The 10,000-nt window shown below is 59.5% G+C and overlaps 2 non-coding genes across 2 annotated transcripts; both read left to right on the forward strand.

The window, feature by feature from the left end:
• Nucleotides 1-5,790: 5,790 nt before the first annotated feature.
• Nucleotides 5,791-7,605, forward strand: LOC142795066 (small subunit ribosomal RNA). The gene has a single exon (XR_012892729.1). It is a non-coding gene; the product is annotated as a small subunit ribosomal RNA (ribosomal RNA).
• Nucleotides 7,606-9,324: 1,719 nt separating this feature from the next.
• On the forward strand, nucleotides 9,325-9,477 carry LOC142795071 (5.8S ribosomal RNA). Its single transcript, XR_012892733.1, has one exon. It is a non-coding gene; the product is annotated as a 5.8S ribosomal RNA (ribosomal RNA).
• The last annotated feature ends 523 nt before the right edge of the window (nucleotides 9,478-10,000 follow it).

A 10,000-nucleotide genomic window follows, 5' to 3' on the forward strand; every position in this document is an offset into this window, starting at 1 on the left:
CTTTTTGTTTTTTTTTTTCGCCGCGGCTGAAGTGGATTTTTCGGTGCCTCGACGCCCCGGTAGTCGCGGTTTTTCCGTTTCCGCACGGCCCCGGCTGACGCTGCTCGGTCACAGTCGCCTTTTGTGGTGATTGCAGACTTCTTGAGCGCGGGTGTTTTTTTTTTTTGTTGTTGTTGTTGTTTTATTACGCATTCGCTCCAGCAGACGCTGTTTAGACTTTTTGTTTCCTCTTTTATCCTGCGACGAGGTGACGAGGTTTATTCGGTGCCCCGCCGCCCCGGCTGAAGTGATTTTTCCTGTCCCGTGCCGCCCCGGCTGACGCGGTTGGGACTTCGCGTTTGTTCGGCCGCCACGGGTTTTGGCGCACTCGCTCGGTTGCTTGTTGTTGCCACTTGTTGCGAACCCAGGTTTCTTGAGCGAGCGCGGGCGTTTTTTCTTCCTTTCTTTCTTTGTTCTATGTGTTAGCGAATCGGCCTTTAATATCACACGAGGACTCACAACCAACAATTTTCAGTTTGAAGTGTAAAAAATCTGCAGGTGTTGACGTAACTGACTTGCCCCGTACCCTTGAGTACATCCATGAAGTTCTCGTAGTACTACTAAATCGCATTATTCCAAGTGGAGAAATTCCCATAAACTTGCAAACCTCTACACGAAAATCGGTGCGCGTGATAAAGTTGAAAATTATCGTCCGATATCAAATGTGCCTTCTATAACACAAATTCTAGGAAAAAAAAAAAAACACTTGTTCGCCGTTTTCTGCGCCGTGACTGGCAGCACTCCGGCGAAGCGAAACGGGGTCGATTCGAGCACGATATCGGCGTCTTTCGACGTGCTCGCCGGCGACCGTCGCACGAGTACGTCGCACGAGCGCGTCTGCCGGGGCGCCGTTTGCGAAGCCGACGCAAAAGTGGGAACCGCCGCTCGGATGATCGCCGCTTTCGGCAGAGTGAGTGTTGGCACTCCGGGGAAGCGAAACAGCGTGAATGCGCCCACGAAATCGGCGTATTTTGAAGTGCCCGCCGGCGACCGTCGCACGAGTACGGTAAACCGCGTCAGCCGGGGCGTAGTTCGGGACGCCGACGAAAAAGTGGGAAGCGCAACTCGGATCTTCGCCGTTTTTGCAGGAGTGAGTGGCGGCCCTCCTGCGAGACCAAGAAGCATCGATTCGTGCACGAATTCGGCGCCTTTCGACGTGATCGCCGGCGACCGTCGCTCGAGTAGGGCAAACCGCGTCTGCCGGGGCGGGCTTCGGGACGCCGATGCGAAAGTGGGAAACGCTGCTCGGATGTTCGCCGTTTTTGGCCGAGTGAGTGCTGGCACACGGGCGAAGCCAAACGGGGCCGATTACGGCACGATATCGGCGTCTTTCGACGTGCCCGCCGGCGACCGTCGCACGAGTACGGTAAACCGCGTCAGCCCGGGCGGAGTTCGGGACGCCGATGCGAAAGTGGAGAACGCCGCTCGGATCTTCGCCGTTTTTGGAGGAGTGAGTGGCGGCACTCCGGAGAAGCCAGGGAGCGCCAATTAGCGCACGATATCGGCGTCTTTCGACGCGCTCGCCGGCGACCGTCGCACGAGTAGGGCAAACCGCGTCTGCCGGGGCGGGGTTTACGACGCCGACGCAAAAGTGGGAACCGCCGCTCGGATGTTGGCCGTTTTTGGCAGAGTGAGTGCTGGCACTCCGGCGACGCGAAAGAGCGCGAATGCGCCCACGAAAGTGGCGTATTTGGACGTGCGTGACGGCGACCGCTGCAGGAGTACGAAAAACCACGTCAGCCGGGGCGAGCGACACACGGCGGTCTGGGTGCTTATCGCTGCTATTATAGGGGCACCCCGGCAGACGCAGAAAAAAAAAAAAAAATTTTCGACCTTCTTTTTTGCTGGTCGAGCTCGGGTAACCCAGGTCGCAATGGGAGCCGCGCACGAAAGCGGCGTCGCGAGACGCGTTCGCGGTCGCTAGTCGCACGAGCTCGGCAACCGCGTCAGCCGGCGCGGAGTTCGGGATGCCGACGGCTAAGTGGGTACCGCTGCTCGGATGTTCGCCGTTTTTGGCCGAGTGAGTGCTGGCACTCCGGTGAAGCCAAGGAGCGCCAATTCGTGCACGATATCGGCGTCTTTCGACGTGCCCGCCGGCCACCGCCGCACGAGTACGGCAAACCGCGTCTGCCGGGGCGGGGTTCGCGACGCGTACGCAATAGTGGGAACCGTCGCTCGGATGTTCGTCGTCTTTGGCCGAGCGAGTGCTGGCACTCCGGCGAAGCGAAACGGGGCCGATTCGGGCACGATATCGGCGTATTTCGACGTGCTCGCCGGCGACCGTCGCACGAGTACGGCAAAGCGCGTCTGCCGGGGCGAGGTTTGCGACGCCGACGAAAAAGTGGGAAGCGCCGCTCGGATCTTCGCCGTTTTTGCAGGAGTGAGTGGCGGCCCTCCTGCGAGACCAAGAAGCATCGACTCGCGCACGATATCGGTGTCTTTCGACGTGCCCGCCGGCCACCGCCGCACGAGTACGGCAAACCGCGTATGCCGGGGCGGGGTTGGCGACGCCGACGCAAAAGTGGGAACCGCCACTAGGATGTTCGCCGTTTTTGGCAGAGTGAGTGCTGGCACTCCGGCGAAGCGAAAGAGCGCGAATGCGCCCACGAAAGTGGCGTGTTTGGACGTGCTTGACGACGACCACCGCAGGAAAACGAAAAACCACGTCAGCCGGGGCGAGCGACCCATGGCGGTCTGGGTGCTTATCGCTGCTATTATAGGGGCACCCCGGCAGACGCAAAAAAAAAAAAAAAATTTTTTTCGACATTCTTTTTTGCTCGTCGACCTCGGGTGACCCAGGTCGCAGTGGGAGCCGCGCACGAAAGCGGCGTCGCGAGACGGCTTCGCGGTCGCTAGTCGCACGAGCTCGGCAACCGCGTCTGCCGGGGCGGAGTTCGGGACGCCGACGGCTAAGTGGGAACCGCCGCTCGGATGTTCGCCGTTTGTGGCCGAGTGAGTGCTGGCACTCCGGCGAAGCCAAACGGGGCCGATTCCGGCACGATATCGGCGTCTTTCTACGTGCTCGCCGGCGACCGTCGCACGAGTACGGCAAAGTGCGTCTGCCGGGGCGGGGTTTGCGACGCGTACGCAATAGTGAGAACCGTCGCTCGGATGTTCGTCGTCTTTCGCCGAGCCAGTGCTGGCAATCCGGCGAAGCCGAACGGAGCCGATTCGGGCACGATATCGGCGTCTTTCCACGTGCTCGCCGGCGACCGTCGCACGAGTACGGTAAACCGCGTCAGCCGGGGCGGAGTTCGGGACGCCGATGCGAAAGTGGGAAGCGCCGCTCGGATCTTCGCCGTTTTTGGAGGAGTCAGTGGCGGCACTCCGGTGAAGCCAAGGTGCGCCAATTCGCGCACGATATCGGCGTCTTTCGACGTGCCCGCCGGCCACCGTCGCACGAGTACGGCAAACCTCGTCTGCCGGGGCGGGGTTTGCGACGCCGACGCAAAAGTGGGAACCGCCGCTCGGATGTTCGCCGTTTTTGGCAGAGTGAGTGCTGGCACTCCGGCGAAGCGAAAGAGCGCGAATGCGCCCACGAAAGTGGCGTGTTTGGACGTGCTTGACGACGACCACCGCAGGAAAACGAAAAACCACGTCAGCCGGGGCGAGCGACCCATGGCGGTCTGGGTGCTTATCGCTGCTATTATAGGGGCACCCCGGCAGACGCAAAAAAAAAAAAAATTTTTTTCGACATTCTTTTTTGCTCGTCGACCTCGGGTGACCCAGGTCGCAGTGGGAGCCGCGCACGAAAGCGGCGTCGCGAGACGGCTTCGCGGTCGCTAGTCGCACGAGCTCGGCAACCGCGTCTGCCGGGGCGGAGTTCGGGACGCCGACGGCTAAGTGGGAACCGCCGCTCGGATGTTCGCCGTTTGTGGCCGAGTGAGTGCTGGCACTCCGGCGAAGCCAAACGGGGCCGATTCCGGCACGATATCGGCGTCTTTCTACGTGCTCGCCGGCGACCGTCGCACGAGTACGGCAAAGTGCGTCTGCCGGGGCGGGGTTTGCGACGCGTACGCAATAGTGAGAACCGTCGCTCGGATGTTCGTCGTCTTTCGCCGAGCCAGTGCTGGCACTCCGGCGAAGCCGAACGGAGCCGATTCGGGCACGATATCGGCGTCTTTCCACGTGCTCGCCGGCGACCGTCGCACGAGTACGGTAAACCGCGTCAGCCGGGGCGGAGTTCGGGACGCCGATGCGAAAGTGGGAAGCGCCGCTCGGATCTTCGCCGTTTTTGGAGGAGTCAGTGGCGGCACTCCGGTGAAGCCAAGGTGCGCCAATTCGCGCACGATATCGGCGTCTTTCGACGTGCCCGCCGGCCACCGTCGCACGAGTACGGCAAACCTCGTCTGCCGGGGCGGGGTTTGCGACGCCGACGCAAAAGTGGGAACCGCCGCTCGGATGTTCGCCGTTTTTGGCAGAGTGAGTGCTGGCACTCCGGCGAAGCGAAAGAGCGTGAATGCGCCCACGAAAGTAGCGTATTTGGACGTGCTTGACGGCGACCGCCGCAGGAGTACGAAAAACCACGTCAGCCGGGGCGAGCGACCCACGGCGGTCTGGGTGCTTATCGCTGCTATTATAGGGGCACCCCGGCAGACGCAGAAAGAAAAAAAAAATGGGGACATGGCGTGCGTCACCGTGCGGCTTCGCAGCGTTGCCGAAGTCGCCGAGCCCTTCGACTGAGCCGAACGGCGGACAGGGAACGTTGGTCGGCCGTTCTAACCTGTCGGTGCCACGCCGAGACGTCGTTAAGGAAAACCGCGTCGTGGGCCTCTACGACGCCGTCGAGTCGTTGTACGTTTGGTGTCCAGCGTGTCGGCGGCGAGTAGCGGACACGTCGTTCACGACTTCGGTCTTTCGCAGTCGACGCGAACTTGCGGAGAGTCGTGGTGCCTCACGTTTTCGGCAGAAACCGCGGCGGAATTTTCCCGTGCGTGCGCGCACGACCTCGGTGCTGTGCCGTCAGCGTAGTGTTGCACAAACTCGTGGCCTACCCAAGGTGCGGTACGTTTGCGGCCGTATCCTCGGTGGGAATTTCGTGAGTAGGGTCGCAAATTCTACGACCTCGGCGGGTTTGAGAGCGACGTAGACTTGTGGCACGCTCAACATGCCACACGTTTCGGGGCACACCCGCGGTGAAATTTTCTCGAGTACGCTCGTATTAGGGCCCAAGGAGGTCTGGGTACTTATCGCTGCTATTATGTGGGGGTTCTCGTGAGCGGCGTACGCGAAAGCGACCGGGTGTCTGATATGCGGCGGGCTTCGGCCTCGTCAAGCGTGTCCTCGGGTCTGCTCCAGGGGAATCCACGGCAGTCGTCTGCAGCCTCATCCGCTTGATGCGTTAGGGGCTGGTTGTCGGACGGTGCCGTTTTACCACGATATCGAGGTGTGTTCCGTGTCGTCCTCGGGCGATTCAGATGCGAAAGCGCCGAAGACGCGGGCGTGACCCGTCGTCTGGCGGCTTTGCAGTCTCGGCTCCGTTGCTAGTTCCGGCCGGTCCACCGACAGTGCAGCGGGCTTGGGCAACCCGCACGGCGCGACCGAGTCGATGCAACGAAAAAGAGCGAGCATGAACGTGCTTCTTGCCGCACGGCTCCCACTCGTCTTTCGGGAAGGTTGTGCCGTAGCGAGCTCGAACGCCGTCATCTCGGAGTGCAAAATAAGCGTGTTGGGGCGCCTGAAGGTGGCCTCCGCCGCACACAGACTGCGTCCGGCCCGCCGAGGGCGAGGACGGACGCGCAGTCGAACGATTACCTGGTTGATCCTGCCAGTAATCATATGCTTGTCTCAAAGATTAAGCCATGCATGTCTAAGTACATGCCGAAATAAGGCGAAACCGCGAATGGCTCATTAAATCAGTTATGGTTCCTTAGATCGTTTCTTCCTACTTGGATAACTGTGGCAATTCTAGAGCTAATACATGCAGTGAGCCTGGAGCCCTTTGGGTAACGGGTGCTTTTATTAGACCAAGATCGATCGGGTTTCGGCCCGTATTGTGTGGTGACTCTGGATAACTTTGTGCTGATCGCATGGCCACGAGCCGGCGACGTTTCTTTCAAGTGTCTGCCTTATCAACTTTCGATGGTAGGTTACTTGCTTACCATGGTTGTTACGGGTAACGGAGAATCAGGGTTCGATTCCGGAGAGGGAGCCTGAGAAACGGCTACCACATCCAAGGAAGGCAGCAGGCGCGCAAATTACCCACTCCCGGCACGGGGAGGTAGTGACGAAAAATAACAATACGGGACTCTTTTGAGGCCCCGTAATTGAAATGAGTACACTCTAAATCCTTTAACGAGGATCAATTGGAGGGCAAGTCTGGTGCCAGCAGCCGCGGTAATTCCAGCTCCAATAGCGTATACTAAAGCTGCTGCGGTTAAAAAGCTCGTAGTTGGATCTCAGTTCCAGACGAGTAGTGCATCTACCCGATGCGACGGCTCGGACTGAACATCATGCCGGTTCTTTCTTGGTGCACTTCATTGTGTGCCTCGAGATGGCCGGTGCTTTTACTTTGAAAAAATTAGAGTGCTCAACGCAGGCGAGTCGCCTGAATAAACTTGCATGGAATAATAGAACAAGACCTCGTTTCTGTTCTGTTGGTTTTTGGAATACGAGGTAATGATTAAGAGGGACGGACGGGGGCATTCGTATTGCGGCGCTAGAGGTGAAATTCTTGGACCGTCGCAAGACGAACTACTGCGAAAGCATTTGCCAAGAATGTTTTCATTGATCAAGAACGAAAGTCAGAGGTTCGAAGGCGATCAGATACCGCCCTAGTTCTGACCATAAACGATGCCAACCAGCGATCCGCCTGAGTTACTCAAATGACTCGGCGGGCAGCTTCCGGGAAACCAAAGTATTTGGGTTCCGGGGGAAGTATGGTTGCAAAGCTGAAACTTAAAGGAATTGACGGAAGGGCACCACCAGGAGTGGAGCCTGCGGCTTAATTTGACTCAACACGGGAAAACTTACCCGGCCCGGACACTGGGAGGATTGACAGATTGAGAGCTCTTTCTTGATTCGGTGGATGGTGGTGCATGGCCGTTCTTAGTTGGTGGAGCGATTTGTCTGGTTAATTCCGATAACGAACGAGACTCTAGCCTATTAAATAGGTGCGGGGTTCCCAGCACCTTACAACCTTCTTAGAGGGACAAGCGGCTCCTAGCCGCACGAAACAGAGCAATAACAGGTCTGTGATGCCCTTAGATGTCCGGGGCCGCACGCGCGCTACACTGAAGGAAGCAGCGTGTCTTTATCCCTGTCTGAAAAGACTGGGTAACCCGTGGAACTTCTTTCGTGATTGGGATAGGGGCTTGCAATTGTTCCCCTTGAACGAGGAATTCCCAGTAAGCGCGAGTCATAAGCTCGCGTTGATTACGTCCCTGCCCTTTGTACACACCGCCCGTCGCTACTACCGATTGAATGATTTAGTGAGGTCTTCGGACCGATGTCCGGCGCGGCCTTTCGGTTGCGCCGGTCTGTTGGAAAGATGACCAAACTTGATCATTTAGAGGAAGTAAAAGTCGTAACAAGGTTTCCGTAGGTGAACCTGCGGAAGGATCATTAACGGATTGTGAAGGGTGAGCGCCTCAGCTGCGTCTGCGCCCGACACTTTCTGCCGCTGACCCCGTTTGGACGCGGGGTCGGCTTTTCCCCACGGGGCTGCCTGAATGTGGAGCGGCACCCCGTGACAAATTGTTGCGCCCAGCGGACGCCAACACCGCGACCTTGGACGGTCGGCCAGGTGGCGGACGCGGGTACAAACGGCGCAACGCACTCATAGGTCGGCTTTCGACCCGCCACTGCACCGTGGCTCGAAGCGCTCGAAATGCGCGACCCGACCGCTGCGGGACCGCCTAGTACTGTAAACAGGAGCGGCGGAGCGCGAACGGCGAGTCGTGGTTACGTCGGTAGAAGGCGAGGCTGCGCGTTCCCGAAACGCCAGCCGAGTGCCCTCCCGACCGTTCGAGCGTGCAAGAACGAGACCCGACAATCGCGCGGCGACTGCCAAGTACGAGAGGAACGGCACAAGCGTCGGCGGTCGGTCAAGGAACTGGCGATGTGACGGGTCCGCTGTGCACCAGTGCATACCGTCCCGCCGTCCGCGGCAAGCGCCTCCGCGTCCTCGGGTGACGGAGGCTGCCGGTCGGTTCTTGCAGGCGAGGGATCTCGCTGGCACCGGTTCGCGTTGACGCGCGGCCGGTCATGGCACGGCGATGCGACGGCCGAGGTGCGCAGTACTCGATGGAGGAACCGCACGCTCCGATGACCGTCCCGCCCTCCGCGGCGTATGCGTACCGACCGTAATGGTTGCAGCAGCGCCGGCCGGCTTTTGAATTCGCCACACGAAACACGGTGCGAGATCGCGGTTAGGGGAGCGTCGACGTTGCCAGGCGTTTTGCTTGCTGCCGAGGGAAAGGCGGCACGGCCACGTCGCGCTCGTCGCGATTAGCGGGTCTGCGCGCTTTGGGAAGGTGCCGCAACGACTTGCCGAAAGAGGAAGCACGGAAGAACGAGGGACTTGGACGTCCCGACAATTGAACGCACTTGCGGCCAGGCCCTTGCTGGCTTCGTTCTTCCGCCTCGAGTAGGCTCGTACGCGGCTCCGGCGCCGAAAGTGGTCCTTGGCACCGACTTCGGTGGACGTGGGAAGTGCCGCGCAAGTACGGCGCGCCTGGCTCCACCTGTTGGCTAAAGTAGGCAGCCGGATCGGCATTTTGGTGTGCGGTGGCAAACCGTGGATGCGAAAAAAGCTTGTGCGATTTCGTGGAACAAAAAGCGGGGGTCCCCCTTTTTATGCGGAGGAGACCGACCCGCCCGCCGTGGTGAACCGCGACGCCACGGTAAAAACGGGAGAGGCTTGTCGATGGGACCGTGCATCCCGCGCTCCACGGAGGCCGGGAGGCGGCCGCCCGAGGAAATGTGTAGCCGTCGAGGCCCGCATCTGCGTGCACTCTTATCCAAATGGGTGTACCGCAGGCATTTTCTGGTTAGGCGGGCCAATGAGAGCGAGCACACAACGATACCTACGGGTCCGGCTTGGAGAACCGGCTTCGACGCCTCCCGAGTATTTATAGAGGGGTGGACCACGAAAGCACTCGCAAGTAGCGGAAGCGAAACGCCGTCCGAAACACACCGTTTGCTCGATTTGCGGCAGCCGAAAAAGGCGCGGCAGAGTTTTGGAGTCCAAGCGTGCGCTGAAAAGCGCCCTTCTTGGCCACTGTTTGGCCGAGTGCCAGAAACGTTTGGTTTTGACTGTACGGAATTGAACAAACACTTTTTCACGACTCTAAGCGGTGGATCACTCGGTTCTCGGGTCGATGAAGAACGCAGCCAGCTGCGAGACTTGGTGTGAATTGCAGGACACACTGAGCACTGATTCTTTGAACGCACATTGCGGCCTTGGGTCTTCCCTTGGCTTCGTCTGTCTGAGGGTCGGATCACATATCAAGAGAGCCTTCGGCGCACAAGGGAACGTGAGCCGTCGACTCGTTTTGACCGCGTCGGCAACACGGACAGCACGCTGAACACCTCACAGCGAGCGCCAACAGCGGCCACTCAAGGGCGAGACGGTGGCGACCGTCGTGCCAGAGCCCAACCGAAACGGGGGCGACCGACTGCATTGAGGATGTGGCACCTCGTTGAGACCGCCGCAGGACTTCGAGTCGGAAGGAAGCCTGCAGGGAAAGTGCGGTCGAGGTTGCGTACTCCTCTCTGCGACCGGGCGCGCAAGAGCTGCGAGAGCCACGGACGCGCAACTTTAACGCACGGTAAACACGAGGAGCGAAAGCCGGCCAGCAAAGCTTCTCCAGCCGTGCGCAAAGTGCGCGAGATCGCAGCCTTGCGTTGCGCTTGTTGCCCTCGAAGTAAGCAGGGTGTCCCGTAGACCGGGCGCTCGAACACGCTGCGGGGCCGTGCCTCCTCCAGGCTTTGCCGCGCGAACAGGGAACGTTCGCGCGCA

The sequence above is a fragment of the Rhipicephalus microplus genome, unplaced genomic scaffold, assembly GCF_043290135.1.
Source record: "Rhipicephalus microplus isolate Deutch F79 unplaced genomic scaffold, USDA_Rmic scaffold_541, whole genome shotgun sequence".
NCBI lineage: Eukaryota > Metazoa > Arthropoda > Arachnida > Ixodida > Ixodidae > Rhipicephalus > Rhipicephalus microplus.